Source organism: Nipponia nippon, unplaced genomic scaffold (assembly GCF_047370975.1).
Source record: "Nipponia nippon isolate SJK-2023a ecotype South Korea unplaced genomic scaffold, ASM4737097v1 scaffold_17, whole genome shotgun sequence".
In the NCBI taxonomy this organism is placed as follows: domain Eukaryota; kingdom Metazoa; phylum Chordata; class Aves; order Pelecaniformes; family Threskiornithidae; genus Nipponia; species Nipponia nippon.
The window spans coordinates 8,807,838-8,823,868 of NW_028262333.1; the positions used below are offsets into that span (position 1 = coordinate 8,807,838).

The 16,031-nt window shown below is 52.4% G+C and overlaps 2 long non-coding RNA genes across 9 annotated transcripts in view; one reads left to right on the forward strand and one right to left on the reverse strand.

Annotated features, from left to right (window-relative positions):
* Window positions 1-13,209, reverse strand: part of LOC148056159 (uncharacterized) — a 43,734-nt gene extending 30,525 nt beyond the window's left edge. For 6 of the 7 annotated variants that reach the window (XR_015703906.1, XR_015703905.1, XR_015703902.1 and 3 more), the window contains exon 1: window positions 12,880-13,209. This is a non-coding gene — a long non-coding RNA (uncharacterized LOC148056159). The remainder of the gene's footprint in view (window positions 1-12,879) is intronic. The other variant, XR_015703903.1, reaches the window with a different exon arrangement.
* On the forward strand, window positions 11,539-15,558 carry LOC148056160 (uncharacterized). Of its 2 annotated transcripts, none has more exons than XR_015703910.1 (2): window positions 11,539-12,683; window positions 13,202-15,558. It is a non-coding gene; the product is annotated as an uncharacterized LOC148056160 (long non-coding RNA). The 2 variants fall into 2 exon arrangements; XR_015703909.1 differs by having other exon boundaries at window positions 13,231-15,558.
* Window positions 15,559-16,031: the final 473 nt, after the last annotated feature.

Below are 16,031 nucleotides of genomic sequence, written 5' to 3' on the forward strand. Positions count from 1 at the left end.
AAATAGCCCGAAACTTCCCAGCTGACCGCAGCCGATGCCAGCACCCAGCCCGCACCAGCAGCCCCGGCAGCACCAGCCCGGCTCTCGCAGTGGGGCCATATGGCACATCAGGAAGGCAAAACTCATCCCGGGGCATGCACAGGGTCAGAAACATGACTGTAAGGTCTGCAAAGTCAGCCAGGCTTCCAGCTGGGTGTATTTATAAGGTGGTCTGGCAAGCCTGGCTTCGCTTCTCCAGCTGCCTCCGTTCAGATGGAGACCTGGATGCTCCAGTCCAGCCCAAATGCCCTCTAATGGAAAGCAGAGCATGAGGAGAAGGGGGACAGGGCAATGGTGCACACCACTGCCTTGACGTGGAGGAGACTCCAGACCAGGACTCCTACAGCCCAGAGTGTACAGCCAGCAGCAGCTACTGACATGACTCCCAATCCGAAAGCTTATCCATATTCCAGCTGTATAACTAAAAAATGCGTTAGCCACCAGGGATATTTTTGTTTTCTCTTTCCAAGGCAAAAGAACAGTCATTATCAAGCAGGTTTGCTGACTATAATAGAGAAAAGTCATATTACTGAACACTCATACAGGCTTTTTTTGTCCCTTGCTCTGTGGTTCTAAACCCTGCTCTTGGTTCTAAACAAAGGAGAACAGGCAAGGTAAACTAGGGGGGGAAGATGTACTTCAACAAATAGATATACTTTTTGTTCCTAGAACTGTCTCGATTCTGTTTATACTGGCTAGGAGACAGCATCCTCCATTCTTCTCAAACATACCAAACAAAACCCGAGCTAATGACATGATTCCCGTAATCAAGGACACAGGCCTGGTTTTGCTGGAGCGTGTGGCTGAATGTTATACCCAGGACGGAACTCAAAACTTCATTTAAAATGGGCAAAGTATCAAAAACTTAAATAATCTGCTTAACAGGAGGGAAAGCACTTAGTGAATGCTTTTCTCTCAGAAGAAAAGAGGAAAGTTGGAAAGCTCACGGATCATTTTAAGTGCTTCATCTAGAGGAAGCTGCAGGGTAAGCTGTGATGCTGCTAAAGTCAACGGCAAAGCTCCTCTCCACCTGAGTGAAACTGGGATTTTGCTCCATCTCCTTTGGGCTACACCCAACTGGGAAGGAGGGTAGTTCAAAGAGAGAAAGGATGGCTCATTGCTCAAACCTGCCTGAAAAAAAATAAGTCTCAGCTGAGAAGCTCACCTGGGGCATCAGTGCCTTAAAATAAGAGCTGTGACTCTGCCATCGCAAACAGCGGCCGCTCCCTGTGCAAGCTGCACGAGAGGGATGCACACCACGGCATATGGGCAATTTCTCTCTAAACAAGGAAACCAACATAACAGGAGGACATGCAGATTGGGTTGTTGACACAAGAAAATCTGCTTTAGCTCCTAAGTCAATGGTTTGCTTGATACAGAAGAAAATAAATTAGATTTGAACTGAGCAGTCCTGGTGATAAGGCTCAGCAGATCATCCGGGACAGCTCAGGGCACGGACGGGAGGGGAGTGCGGTGCCCGGGGGTTTGCACCATGGCTGCTTGGAAAACATGTGAGCACGAGTCCTCCCCTCCTCTCCTGCCAGCCCGACTCCACCGCGCTGCCACGCGTGCCAGCTGGCGAGGGATGCCCGGGGCTGGCAGGAGCCCTCAGGGAGGAGAGAGAGGAACGGCTTTTCTGTGGGTGATTCCAGCTTAAAGTGTTTGTGAAACACTATATCTTGGCACCAGGCAGAGGTGGCTGGTTTTTCTCGAGGTGAGCTTGCATGAATCATACAAGGAAATACAACTGTATAAAACTGACAAAGCTGAAACTACTGCAGAGAGGGCAAAGATGGGTATCTGTTCTGCTCAGAGACCCACATTCGGATGTGTGAGTAAGAGCAGTGGAGGAGGATGCTCTTCTGCCGAGCATTCTGCAGAAGACCATGGAGGCACCGGAGAGCTCATTGCCTCTGACGAGCAAGGCTTAGGTGTTAAGCATGCTACTGCTGACTCTCCTCTTCAAGGCAAGAGGCAAGGGACACTTGCTCTGCTCTCCCCAATGGACTTTGGTCATGAGGAATAACAAGGGACCACAGATGATGTGAGTCATCTCCACCGATCCATCATTCAGGGAAAAAAAACCAGCTTTCTCTTCATTGCTGTATGCAGAACAAAAGATAAGCAGAAGGAAAAGAAAAGCCACAGGGAATCCCACACAACTTTCTTATAGTGCACTGTACTTCATCTATTGGAACTAATGAAAACAGTTACAGCTGCAGGGTATATATTCACACGGCTGGATAGAACGTAACACAGTCACTGCGAGGAAATACCTCCCCAGCACTATTAGCAGCGGCTGCGCTTCACTTCCAGACCAGCTTCTAGCCCTCCCCATAGTCCAGATGGACGTGCAGCTCCCGTGGCCTGTCCAGCACACGCCGTGAGACCAACGCCTGATATGTGCTACGTGTACGTGTTGCCTGTCTGTGCCTGCAGCGCTTTCTGCACAGCGTGAGCTAGTTTTATTTGCACTGTATATTTGATACAAACTAAAGCTCTTTAGAGACAGGTCTTCCAGAGCACTTTCATGTGCTGAGGGACCTCCCATATTTATGCTTGTTATCACCGGCTTGTCACACACTACACTTTTATTAACCACAATACTTGTTCAGAGGAAGATGATGCAATGGCTGCATGGGAAGTGTCAGCTATTTTGTACAATGCTGTTTATTGTTTCAGAAAAGAGACTTTCAAAATGGAACAGTCGCTGCCACGTTTACTGACCTCCTCAAGAAGGCTTTTGGCCCTGCCTTTTCTTTCCTGAAAGGGAGGCAAAAATATCAGGATGCAAAAATTATTGCACGCTGGTGAAGCGGCAAAATCAAGCAGCACTGTCCCTGACCCATGATCCTCCTCCTCTGCACCAGCTCTGGCTTTTCCTGGGGGCTGAACTCCAAGGGTTGAACAGATAAGACAATCCTTTTTCTCTATCTAATCTCTTCTCTGCTGCAGTATCTCAGCACAAACACATGTTGGTTTCTCCACCGCTCAGTTAAACTCTCTCGGTGGGAGCAGCAGCCATGGCGCTGCCTGGGGTGCAAACAGGGCTGGGGGAGCTGGTCCATCCTCCGCTGCATGCTGCTGCCAAGGAGCAGAGGTGGCATTGCTCTCCCCAGGAAAGGATCACGCAGGGGAACTTTGATCCATGCAAATAATGCATGTGGAATTAAAATGTCTGCCTGTTTTCTTTTATGTAGCTTGCAGTTACACTTCTCTCATAAGGGACATAAAATCAGTTCAGCTTCATCAGTTCCAGCCATCTCCATCATCACTAACTTCATAGGAGCTTGCTGCGTCCAGGCATATCACATCATACATCAACAAAGGAAGGATTTAAATGACAGCATAATATATTGATAAAAACAGATGTAGGTGATAAACAGTAGCTTATGAATGTGCATTAAAAGCAGGTGGCTAAGGCAATAACTAATCAGCAGAAGCAAAATTATTATTATTAAACAAGAAGGCAGGGCTGGACCGCCTGGCTTCCATAGGCGGTGAGTCGACGTGCTCTGCTCTGCAAAGCCACTTCCTCGGCGGCAGAAAGCGGCACATCGAGGTGAGCGCCAAGCAGAAAGCAGCAGCTGCAGCGGCGTGCCGGGCAGAGCGCCGCACTGTAAAGGAGCTGGCAGGCACGCTGCTGCTCCAGTGGCATTAAATAGTCAGTAATGTAACCTTTCCACTGGATGGCCTGTCTGGGAGCCATTATCTTTTATTGCCCTCTGCAAATCATTAACTATATCCAAAAGTCTATGCAGACAGAAGCAGGATAAATGGAGACTGATAAAACTCAATTTTCTCCAATTAAAACTAAGTTCAGTTTTCAGACTTCTCATGTCGTCTCACTCACAGAAGTGAAAGTGAGTGGCTGCGCTTCACCCAGCCACTGCTTAATTACTCCTACTATATGCAAAAATCAAAATTAGCATGAGCAGCCACAGAGACCTGGGTGCAGGTGCACGTGGCCTCCCACCCCATTTGCCTGCAGGACCTGCAGGCAGCCACAGTGGGACTCGGACCCCTGCGGACATACAGTCCCACAGCATCTCACGGCGTTTTGGTCCAGACACATAAGGATGGCTACAGTCAAATTAATAAAGGCACATTGACATCACATTAAAACCAATTTCCCGCTTGCAGAAAGCAACATTCCCATCAGCAGGCATCACTGACTCCGTAACGACGTGAGGGTAATTAGCAGGCTCTCCAAGCCCACGCACCGGTGACTGGTGGGACCCTGCAGCCCATCTCCCCACGAGCATCACGGCTCAGCGGGATTCGGGCAGGGTGCAACCCATGACCTGTGCATCTTCAGTTTCCGTACCACAAGGCTCACAGCCTACATTTCTCAGGAAGGCACAATGCCGTTTTTTAAGCTTGCGGAAAGGCTGCACGCTGCGGGATGTGGAGGTTACCACATTTAAATAATCCTGCAGGTAAGGGCTTTAGGCGACAGACTACAACTATGCTTTTTAACAGGTATAATGGGAAACCCAGAGAAAAGAACACACAGGCTCAACGTTTGTCACCTCCGGATTTCCCCGTTCTGCACCTTCCACCATCAGATGAGGCAAAAGCAAAAGCTGTTTCATCTCTAGAGCCAAGAGCAGACACAGCTGCTGAGTCGCATCCAGGCGGCAGCGGACACCTCCGATTCACACAACACCGCCTTATGAGAATCTCGCATTTAAGACGATCCCTTTCCTGTAAAAGAGCGGCAGAACTGGTTTTGCAGCCCTTCAGTCATGCTAATTTGCTGATGGAAAACAAGGTGCTTGTAAGGGAGAGCAAGCAAGCGAGCTTTATTCAGCCTAATCACTGGGTTAATTAACTGTATACCAGATGAACACCATTTAAGTTGTATAACTAGTGTAAAACCTCCTTAAGTAGGGTTCACTTAAAACAAGAGCCTCTCACCCATGAAACTATAGCCTTCTCTCCAACAGCAGGTGACCGTCACTCCCAACAGCTGGTAAAGAAGAGAGGAGAAGGTGCCCCGAGGTTTTTCACTGAGACCACTGAGGTCCACAAAGTCACACAAGGTGTTCCCCTTTCTCCACGGACACAGTCTCAGCTGGGAGAGACTTAACTGGGCTCTTAAACTTAGCAGCATAAGGATAAGTTGTGGGCGTATTTTGCTAAAATAAATGCAAAGGCTCTATAAGGCAAAGGGGACTGACCCAAACTCCTCTGAAGTCACTGAGCACTTTTACCAGCAGCTTAATTGCCCCTCGTGTGAGGAAACCCCACCTCTCCCCGCAGATTTGCCTTTTGCAGCAAAGGGAAAACTAAAATGCAATCCATATTGGGGGCTTAAACGGGACACTGTGTACAGAAAATAATCCTAAAGCAAATCAGCACGGACCATGCTATGCTGAAGATCTCTCAGTTGTTTTCCCAGCCATAGAAAGCGTACAGACTCCTCCATAGCTATGCAAGAATGGCTATGCTAGAGGAGGAATAGATTATATATTGATGAATTAGTGGGGATTGACAGGCTCATTAGCAGAGTAATTTAATGTGCTCATGAATGCAACGTCTATGCTGCACAACATGAACTGGGCAGCGAAACGGCGGTTACAGGAGTTCTGTATCATGATGAATTCATCTCGAAGCGATGGCTGGATTGCATCTATGTAAATAGAGCTGTCTTTGTGTGGCCTCAGATACTGACCCAGCGGGAAGATGCGGCAGAAGGCGATCCCACAAAGGCAGGCGACGGCTGTGCTCCGCTGGACCTCTGCAACCCATGGCCTTGGCAGCAGCGCCTGGCAGCAAGGGCCTGGCCTGGCCAGTAATAGCACCGTAATGAACTAGAGTAATTTGTATTAATCCACTGAAGAATGACTGCATGGTGAGCATATCTGAGCTAGAGAGGAACGAACCTGCTCTTCCCTTCCTCAACCACAGCACACCAGCGAGGGCACACAGCGCTTGACATGTCCTTTGCCTGTTTCTTCAATCTGTATTTTGTCCACCAGACCTGGCCCACTTCTGCCAACCTCTCTTCTGCAAATCCCTCTTCTGCAAATAAACCCCCTTCCAGGTTTCCTCCTGTCTCCCAGCTGGCAGAGCTCTGCCTGCATTTGGTGTCCAGCGATTTCCCCACAATGCTCCATACTGCCTATATTGAAAAGCCTGGAGCATTTTAAAAAATGACTGTATTTGATTTTTTTAAGCTATTGTAGCTGAGCCGGCTCCAGGATGGGGCTGTATTTGGCAGATGTCCATGGCTGCTATGAAGCACTAAGCGTGGCTGCCACAGCAGCTTGCCTTCCCCCACAGCAGCTCGAGATGAGACAGGAAAGGGTGGGATGGGTGTCAGCTTGAGAACAAGCTGTGACAAACATGAAGCAGGAGACAGAAACTCCTGATGTACCAGAGATGCTGTAAGGGCGACCGCAGACCTCCTGGGCCGTGAAGGAAAGGAAGCCCCGCAGAGCTGCCCGACACACGTTATGGGTCCCAGAGTGGCACAGACCCCAAACCAGTTGTGTTTTTCATGCTTTTCTACGTCTTTCTCTCCAGCCATGCTGCAGCCTATGTAAAAGCTCTTTGCTGTCACACCATAGACCTGAACTTGACCTCTAGCCCTGGAGATAAACTCAGCATGGGGGTGAAGCCAATGGTTTCTGTGCAAGGGTCCCAGGACTACTAGGAGATGTGGCTCCCACCCTACAGCTCAAAGCCACTGCTGGAGGCTGACTTTTTTTTTCCTCTGGATGTCAATGGGCAGAAACAAAATGGAACCATGCCCAGGCCTTTTGAACTGAGGGCTGGCAGCTGGAGCTTTGGGCCCCAAGGGTAAGAAAGTCATTGTGGGCACAAGGTTGGCAGGGGCTTAGGGAGGATGGCAGATACTCCCTTGCACCTGTCAGACAGCTATTGTGTACAGCAATTATTGGGATTAAATAAGAACAGAGAAACACTCTGTTGAGGAAGAGTGACAACTGCAGGCTGCGCTTCCAGCAGGTGAGAGAAAAGGAGATGAGTAAAATGAAGTGCAGACAAGGGCAAAGAGACTGGGAGTAAACCACACATGCTCTTCCAAGTGCTTAAGGCAAAGTTCTGGCACAGGATTTTGATCACAGACAGGTAAAACTGAACTCAGTGCATTCATTTCTTCCTGACAGCTCTGATAGGACCAGCAGCTCTCTACCTTCGACCTGAGATCTTCCTCCAAGACCTCCTGGAGCTGCTGATCTTCTCCCAGGACTCCTCAGGATCTGGAAGCTCTTCAGAGTGTCCAGGTCCCCCACAAGCAGCAAGTGTTGGGGTCTCCTAGCTGAGCTCCTCCTTTGAACCCTTCCTCCAGATGCCGATGTGGAGGCTACCATAAAGTGTTAGATGATGGTGGGTGTCTCCAAGGTCTGAGATCACAGGGACTGCATGACCATGGGGCCTCCCTGATTGCACTTTGAGCATCTTCCAGTCTCTCTGCCTCTGACCCTCACCCCAGAAAACTCCATACACTTGTGCTCCACAGGCTCCATGTCCTCACCCTCTCACCCTGCCCAGGCAGGGTAGCTGCTGTTATTTCTGCATGAGCAATCAGCACCTGCAAAGAGAGCCTGACAGGCTGCCAGACCCCCCCTCTCTGGGGCATGATGCTGGGGTGGGGCAGGACAGGCTCTGCGTGTGCTCTGCAACTGTTCTAACCCACGCCATACTTCAGGCACTCAGAGACTCCTTCCCATCAGAGCTGGCTCCAGCAATCACACTGGGGGAAGAAAGGAGAAGGCAGGAGGGAAGAGCGCACTGCGCTTAGTTCCATTGCCTTTTGAGCCGTCCTGATCTTGACCATGGCTGTTTCTCATTGCTGTAGACCGCTGACTGTGTTCGCCACCAGGGCAGCAGAAGGGAAGCATCACGGAGGTGGTCACTTGTGTCTTGTCTTGAGTGGACGTTTCCTGCTGCCTTGGCAGCGAGGGATGGCAGCCCAGGGCTGGAACACCAGGGCAGCCCCTGGCAGCCAGCAGCGAGCCACCAGCGCATGCAATGAGCCACCAGCACATGCAGTAACTTGCAGAGACGCTCTGCAGGGCAAGGCAACCAAGCAGAAAGATGGAGCCCAGCAAGGGATGCAGCGACCCACGTTGCCACCCAGGACCACCCCAGGGCTCCCACCCAGCCTGCCAGGAGCTGCTCTGGGGCAGCTCCTCCAGCCAGCACCCAGGGCCACCCGCACTTCTCATGGGTGCCACTGCCCTCTGCAGTCCCCAGAGGAACACGCAGCTCGCCACCATGCAGACAGGACGTCCCTCCGGCATCCTCTCCTTCCAGCTTCACCTCACATGGACTTCCCTACGAAGTCCCAGCCCAGAAGATAATTCATCCAAAGAAATGAATTTACCCACAGTGGGAGCACTGGAAATGGCACTGGGGGCAAGCGGGGGCTCTGACCCCCCACCCCATGCATTTCACCAGCTGGGAATCTTAGAATCATAGAATTGTTAAGGTTGGAAAAGACCCTTAACATCATCGAGTCCAACCGTTAACCTATCACTGCCAAGTCCACCACTAAACCATGTCCTCGAGCACCACGTCTACCCATCTTTTAAATACGTCCAGGGATGGAGACTCACTAACTGAGCTGCGGTTCTTGCAGAAGGTGTCAAGGAACGGCTGAAAGCCTAATCAGAGTGTGTTATCCCACATGAATCCCTCCACCTGTGTCCATTCGCAGGAAACCTTCCCTCTTACAGCTGGTCCCGAGAACGCAGCTAAACGTGCCCCAAGCATCTGAGAGCAGAGCCATGGCTGCCCGCAGTCACGTAGTTTGGGACACGCCTGACTCAGCACGGATGTCTCAGTCGAAACCAGCTACTTTAGGCTGCTTTTATAGTCAGCAAAGACTCTGTCAGCGGAGTGTAACACACTCGCCTTGAGCCGAAAGTGGAAGTCGAAGCAGTCGAGGTGAGGAGGCAGAGAGCAGCACCAGGAGGGAACATGCTGCAGAGGACAACAGCTTTGGCAACTCACGTAAAGGTCCTTGTTGAAGCTTTGTAGACTGCTGAGACCTGGCTGGGTCAGGATCAGGGCAGGACAGAGGGCAGGGCAGTGACAACTCAGAGGAGCTGCAAGTTCTTCAGCCACCCATGCGGATGCATCGCTCCAGAGGCAGAGAGCGGGTGAGCCATCAGGACACCTCCAGAGTCCCTCTGGCTGGCTGCTGAAGGAGGGGCAATGGCTGGGAGCTCCCAGAGAGCCACAGGGGATGGTGATCCTTCACCAGTGCTGGGTTTTCCCCTTTTCCAGGCATTGGGATCATGAAGTCCCAGCCAAAAGCATTTCTTGGGCCCTCTGAGGCTTTTGGGAGTGTGGCATCAGGCAGATGATGCCTGTGAGCTTTGCCCCGTTCTGCCCCAGCTGGGGATGGGGATGCTCCCCTGCACAAGCTCTGCTCCTTCTGCTCGGGGCTGGTGGACCCCCTGCAAACTAAACCCTATCCTTCCCCACACAGTACTGCATTCCTGCTCCGCAGAGCAGAGCTCCACACGCCCAGAAAGCTTCCCGGCTTTCTCCTCATCCTGCGGCTGAGAAGACACACTCCCTGCAGTGCAGCTAAGAGCAAGGACCAGCTTTGGGAGCACTGCTCTGAACCCCTGCTCTTCCCTGAGCTGCACAGAGAGACCAGGAGAACTCCCCAGGGAGTCTGCTGGCTGCAGGGGACTGGTTTTGGGGGCATCGTGGGAAGCACCCTCGCTCCAGCCCGGCCTGGCGCTCCTCCCCAGCCGTCTCGCAGGCTGCCAGCCAGGACGGACCTGGGTCTGAGCACGTTGGCCGTGCTGGTGAGCTAGCAGCTATGGTTACGAATAAACGTTTCTGCTCTGAAGGCTTTTCTTAGTAAGCCAGTCAGATTATTACATGTAAAATCTACGCCTTAATGCAAAAAGCGGTAATAGAGCTTCTTGTTTTATGTGTGTATTAGCACAAGCGCCGAGCAGTATTTGCTTTGTAGCAGCAAGTTAATCATAAAAACAGTCTAGTATGTGGCTTGTTTGCAAAATGGAAAGCAGAAGATAAGAAAGGGCGTCTGTGCCAAGGGCTCTGGCACCTGGGCGCTTTCGACATAGCTCAAACAGAGGCTAAGAACACCCATGGCTCCCACGTGACGTCCCCCCGCCGCCCCTACCTCCAGCTCGGAGTCCACCTTTAAAAGCTCCAGTAATATTGCTGTTATAAACACAATAAGGGTAAGAAAGACAGCGAGGCTGGGCTGACTCCTGGGGGAGAACTGGAAGGATGTTCCCTGACAGAGCTGGAGCTGAAGACAGTTATCCACCACTGCCCCCTGATCCCAGTGCAGCGCAGAGCACTCAGCTCCCAGTACCATAAACTGGTGCCAATTTTCAAGACTCGATAAGCTTAACAAGAGCCTGTGGGCCAAATTCACCCAACATTTAGTTGTATCAGAGCTCATACAGTTTTACCAGTGATGAATATGTATCTTTAGGTACAGAATCATAATGGGCTCAAGCGCTCTGTGAGCAATGTTGCGATAGAGAAACAACACGACGGCAGTCACAAACTCAGACTCTGAACACTGAAATCCCCCAACTCACATCATTACAAGACACTTGGGCAACATAAATGCGTCTCTGTTGTCCCCTGCCTCGCTGCCTGCAGGAGCCGAATGGGGCTCGCTCGCTGTGTGCTGTTTCTCTGCATCGCTCGAGCCTGGCATTCTCCCCGTGCTGGTAAAACCCCACTCCAAGGACAAACCACATCGTCTCACCAGCTCTTCTGAGGTACGCGTTGCCAGAATATTTATTGTGTGATTCCAGGGCTTGGCCTCGTGGTCTTATTTCTTGGGCTGAGACAGAGCAGTGGCAGTAATGCTGCCGTTCTAGTGACCAACCTACACCACCTAATTTTCAAATGACATCAACAAGAACTTCACATATCCAAAGCTCTCAGCTCTCTCTCAGCTCTGTGGCTGCTCTGAGCACTCAGCACTTCTGGAAGAGCATCTCCTCAGCTGCTGCTCCTGCCTGCACTGTTGCCAACCTCCCTGCTAGCAGGCTGGGCTCTGGAGATAGCCACCTCCTCCCGCCGCTGCTCCCTGAGCTCTCTCCATCCCAGCTCCTGGCCGCAGCTCCCTCCCTCCGGCTCCTGGCCACAACGCACAAGCCCGGGATGGGGATGTCAGAGCAACCTTCGCTCAGCCACTGCCCGAAGCCTGTACGCGACCCTGCAGCCTGGCTCTGGCCGTTTCAGTGCCTGCAGGGTACCTGGGGCCAGGCGCATCCCTGGGGTCAGCACACACCCTTGCTTTAAAAATGAGCAAATGTGAGCACATGGTGACAGCTGAGCCAGTGGCGTGAATAGTGCCTGAACACAGACTGCCTTTCCAAACACGTCGGTGGCTGTGTGGTGAATGGGATCTTCTCCCCAGCTGCAGCACCCATTTTTTGCTTGCTCCAACCGCCCTTCGCAGAGGAAGCAGAAGGGTGTTACTAGCTCTTCCCTAACCTACAGCTGGGCTGTGGGAAAGGCGCGTGGCCTGAACTGTTTGATGTGTTGAGGGCTCTGTTCTCAAAGGGAGAGCAGCAGAGGTCACAGCTGTGGCTAGAGGAACAAACTGAATTTCATCTGCCAAAGGCAAGGGTAAAGCCTGGGGCACTCGGCTCCGGCAGCAGCTACCTGTGGGGGGACCCTGTCCCCACTGGTCTCCATCCTCAGCAGCGCTTAGTCTAGTCTCAGTCTAGCCTCAGCCTTACCCCCTTGTCCCTGCCCCCCAGCTCACACACGTTTCACACGGGTCTCCTCTAATCCACATCTATTTCTCACCCTTTCCAGGCTCCTGACTTAGACCTATTCTTCCTGCTGCGGCACCACCAGCAGTGTTTACCAGAGCCTCAATTAATGCTTGACCTGACGTAGAACAGAAGGAAACTAAGCTTATAGTTTATTATAATTTGTGTAAATCAGCTTATATTTGGGCAACAGATCTTTACAAAATCTGTTCTCCCTTCCCAAATGCAAATTCCTTGCTCGGAGCAGAGCGGGAGGCTGGGCAGGCAGTGCTGCTCCAAGGAAAGGTCACCAGAACTACGGCCATCTGAGAGACAAGGGTCAATCCTTGCCTCCCTCTTGGCTTCAATAATATAAATAAATACAGAAATGAAAACCAAGCTGAGGCAGACATCCAGGACAGAACATTTTCAGCTCAAACAACTAAAGTTGGCAGGGTTATAAGCAACTGGAAACTTTAAAACAGGAACTCGCAGTGGGATAAAGTGAACAACCCGAGCGATGGGCAGCAGTGCCCGGCTCGTCAACAGCCTGTGGAAACCTGTTATCTCTGGGAGCACACGCACGGAAGAAACCTCCTCAGATTATAAGTTAAAGGTCAGACTTTCACAGGTGCCGGCTTCAACAGGAGCTCCCAGCAGTCCGAAAATCAGGCCCTGGGGGTGCAGGGAGCCTGCGGGAGCCCCGGGAGCGGCCAGGCAGAGGCAGCGGGGAGGGGGGAGGCTATCACCGCTATCTGCAAACGGGCAGTTATTTCACCCAAACCCGCACCTGCCCACGGCAGAGGAGGAGAGCACCGGGGAGCCAAGAAGGGACCCGGCGGCAGCAGCTCCCCTCCATCTCCCGCAGCAAAACCCGCCCTGCCCCGGCACCCACCCAGCCAGGTACCTATAGATCCATAGGCGCTGCCTCCCGCCGGGCTCGGCCCCGCTCCCCAGCCGCACGCAGCCCCTTCCCGGGGCATCCCGACCCTCCGCTCCCCTCCCGGCAGCGCCGGCCCCCGGGGTCCGCCCCCCCGGCTCCCCCCTTCCCCGAGCACCGCGGGGGATGCTCGGGGGACCGGCGAAAGGCGCCGCTCACCTCCCGTCGCCGCGGGGATGCCGCTCCGGCGGGGATGCTGCTCCGGGGCGCGGTGCCGGCCGAGCGCCCGCCGGCCCCGGCCCCGGCCCCGGCCCCGCTCCGCAGTGACACCGCGCTGCGCTTTCGCTTTCCCTTTCCCCGCGGAGGAGGGGCGGCCCCGCTGCCGGCCGCCCCCGGGGAAGGGGCTGGGGGGGCGGCTCGGGCCCCGCACCCCGCCGGGAGGGAGCCCGGGGCGGGGAGGAGCCCGGACGGAGCCCGGAGCGCCCTGACCCGAAGCCAGGGCTCCCTAAGGTCGGTGGTGAAAGCCACTCCTCACTCGCAGGGTACGAAGTGAGTTTATTTCTTCCCGAGCTGCCTGAAGGCGATGTTTCCCAGGACTTGCAGCACAGCAGGTGCAGAGGTACCTCAGCCCTTCACCAAAGAGAGCAGAATCCCTGTGGATGTGGCAGAGCTGGCCCCTACCAGGTGATTTACCATTTGGGACCTGAAGGAGAGGCGCTTGGGACGTAGGGAGCGACTTCTTTCAAGGGAAAGCAGCAATCTGGTAACAGAGGAGAGTTCCTTCTGACCAACCCTCTCTGCAATTGTAAGCAGGAGCTGTATGAACTCTGGTAGCTTGGCAAAAGCTATCAGAGCCATAAGATTTCTGATGGCTACGGACAATTAAAGAATAAATAAAAAGGAAATTAACTTGGTTCACCCCAGGGTCAAAGAACCCTCCAGATGGTCACAATTAAGACACCTCGAGAAGCCTCCCTTCCACCAGGGAGGCGACAGAGAAGGAGCATCCCCGCATCGACACGGCCGCGGCCGAGGGGGGAAGAGCTGGGGCTTTCACGAGCACTTAGCAGGAGCAAGGTCCCGCTCCCCAGCTGTTCTGCTGGGCTCCTCCTGCCCAGCTGCACGCTCCGGGAGGCAAGCTGTTGCTAGGGGAAGGCTCACTTAACGACTGCCCACTTTAAAGCTATTTTCTTCAGGAATTTAATCAGTTACCGGGTGTTCTTGGGCATTTCTTGCTTATCGCTCTCATTATTTACCTTGCCTCGAGGTAAGGCTAGCGCGGGAGCTAGCAGCAGTTTTTCAAAGGCAGGTAAAGAGGCATGTGATGAGGTCTTCTAGCATAAGAGCTCAAAGATGTATGGTCCAAGTCTGTCTCCCTACAGCGATGGACATCCATCCCCAGAAACTGCACTGGCTCAGCAGAGTGCAGTCTCTGGTTTTGTGTTTTGGTTTTTTCTTTCCCTCTTCTCAGAAGCGCTCGTTTCCACACAGGGATTTGCAGAATGCCGCTCACAGGCCCCACACAGAAAAATGACTCAAATCTGTGAAACAGATGCACAGGCTGCTAGAGGCACCAAGGATTTCACATTCTTAAAAGGGTTTGGTTTGGTTTGGTTTGGTTTTTTTTTTTTGGTGTTTTTTTTGCGAGGAAGGGGAATACCAAGGGGAGGGCTCGGCCTTGGATCCCGGGCAGCAAGTCGGGATTGCGCAGGGCTGCTGGCGGCTCTCCGCTGGGCTGTCTCGGCTGATGGGTGCCCCTGGGCCTGTGGGACTGTTGCTATTTGGATGTACACAGTAACCCCTTGCACAAAAGGATCCAGTATACAAACAGTCCGAGAGATATCAGACTGGCCGTTAAAGACGAAACCTCACACTAACAGCCTTTCAAAGAGATTCTGGGATATATTTCTAAAATCTGTCGCAACTGGGTTAAATAAAGGAAGAAGGTTGGTATTTGGTGAAGAAGCAATACCTTGCCCTCCTCAAATGTTTTATAAACTTGCAGAATCATGATCCTTATTTTGCGGGTGGGAAAACTGAGCCGTGGGAAATGAGAGCAACTTGCCAAGGAAGCAGCCCCAGAGCCCCCAGTCCCGGTACAGCGTCCCATGGACTACCCAGGTTTCCCAGAAGTGCTTCGGTGGTCTGGGAATCCAAGGCACTGCTTCAAAGGTGACTTTTTACCTGAATTCTAGCTACTGGGGAGACCTTCAGTTATTTACATCATATTTGAAATGTGGGTTATGGGAACCAGACACCAGTTACTTAGGCTGCTAATTGCCTCTGCAATACCCGGAGGCACACGCCTCGGGGCTGGGTTTAGTCCCGGCACTTGGGCTTTGTGAAGTTTCAGACCCTGACCTAAGAGCTGTTCCTGGCTGCCAGAAGATCTCCTGGTGACACCTGGTGCCCAGCTCAGATTTCTGCATCTCTACAAGACTTGTTTTAACTTTTATCCTTGACAGAATTGAAGGGGACAATAGGGAACTTGGGAAGAATCGTTTAGATTGATGGATACAGAGAGAGGAAAGTGCGTGTATTTCATGATGTATTCATAAACTCCTCAAAAAAACCTGGAGTCCTGCTTTACCTGAGTCATGGTTCTGGACTTCTCCAGAGATAAGAGGGCAAAGCGTGCTAGTCCCTCTGCTGTCACAGCTGCTCAGGACAGCCTCTGCCTCACAGGAGCGACACAGAGCCAGGAACACACATCCCATCGCACAGAGATGCTCGGGACCCCTCTGAAATCAAAGTCAGATCTCTTCTACAGTGTAGGAGCTTTGTCTTAAAGGTATCCATTTCTCTTCACATCTCGAGATTTCTGCACTACAAATTTCTGCACTGCTTCATTTATTTTAAAGAAAAAAACTAAAAGAAAACAAAACAACCCACAACCAAGCTTTCACACATGGCCACAGGGGGAATCTCATCCTCTCTGCTGCCCCGGGCAAACCCTGCTGCACCAGGTGAGGAAGGAAGGGGAGGAAGGGGAGGAAGGGGAGGAAGGGGAGGAAGGGGAGGAAGGGGAGGAAGGGGAGGAAGGGGAGGAAGGGGAGGAAGGGGAGGAAGGGGAGGAAGGGGAGGAAGGGGAGGAAGGGGAGGAAGGGGAGGAAGGGGAGGAAGGGGAGGACCACCTGCCCTCACCTCCCACCTTGGTGGCCCTTTCAGACAAGGGTGGGTTTCTCAAGAGCAAACCGGGAAGCGGCTCTCCAACCGACCTCCCGCTGGATAAGGGGTTCTCCTCCCTTTCTGCTGGCCTTGTCTCCAGCCCTCCCTGAAGGATTAAGTTAGCGATTCAGGCTACGGACAGCAAGGGTTTATTTGTAGACAGTCAGCCAAGTATTCAGTTCTGTAAACATGTTAAGTAAATT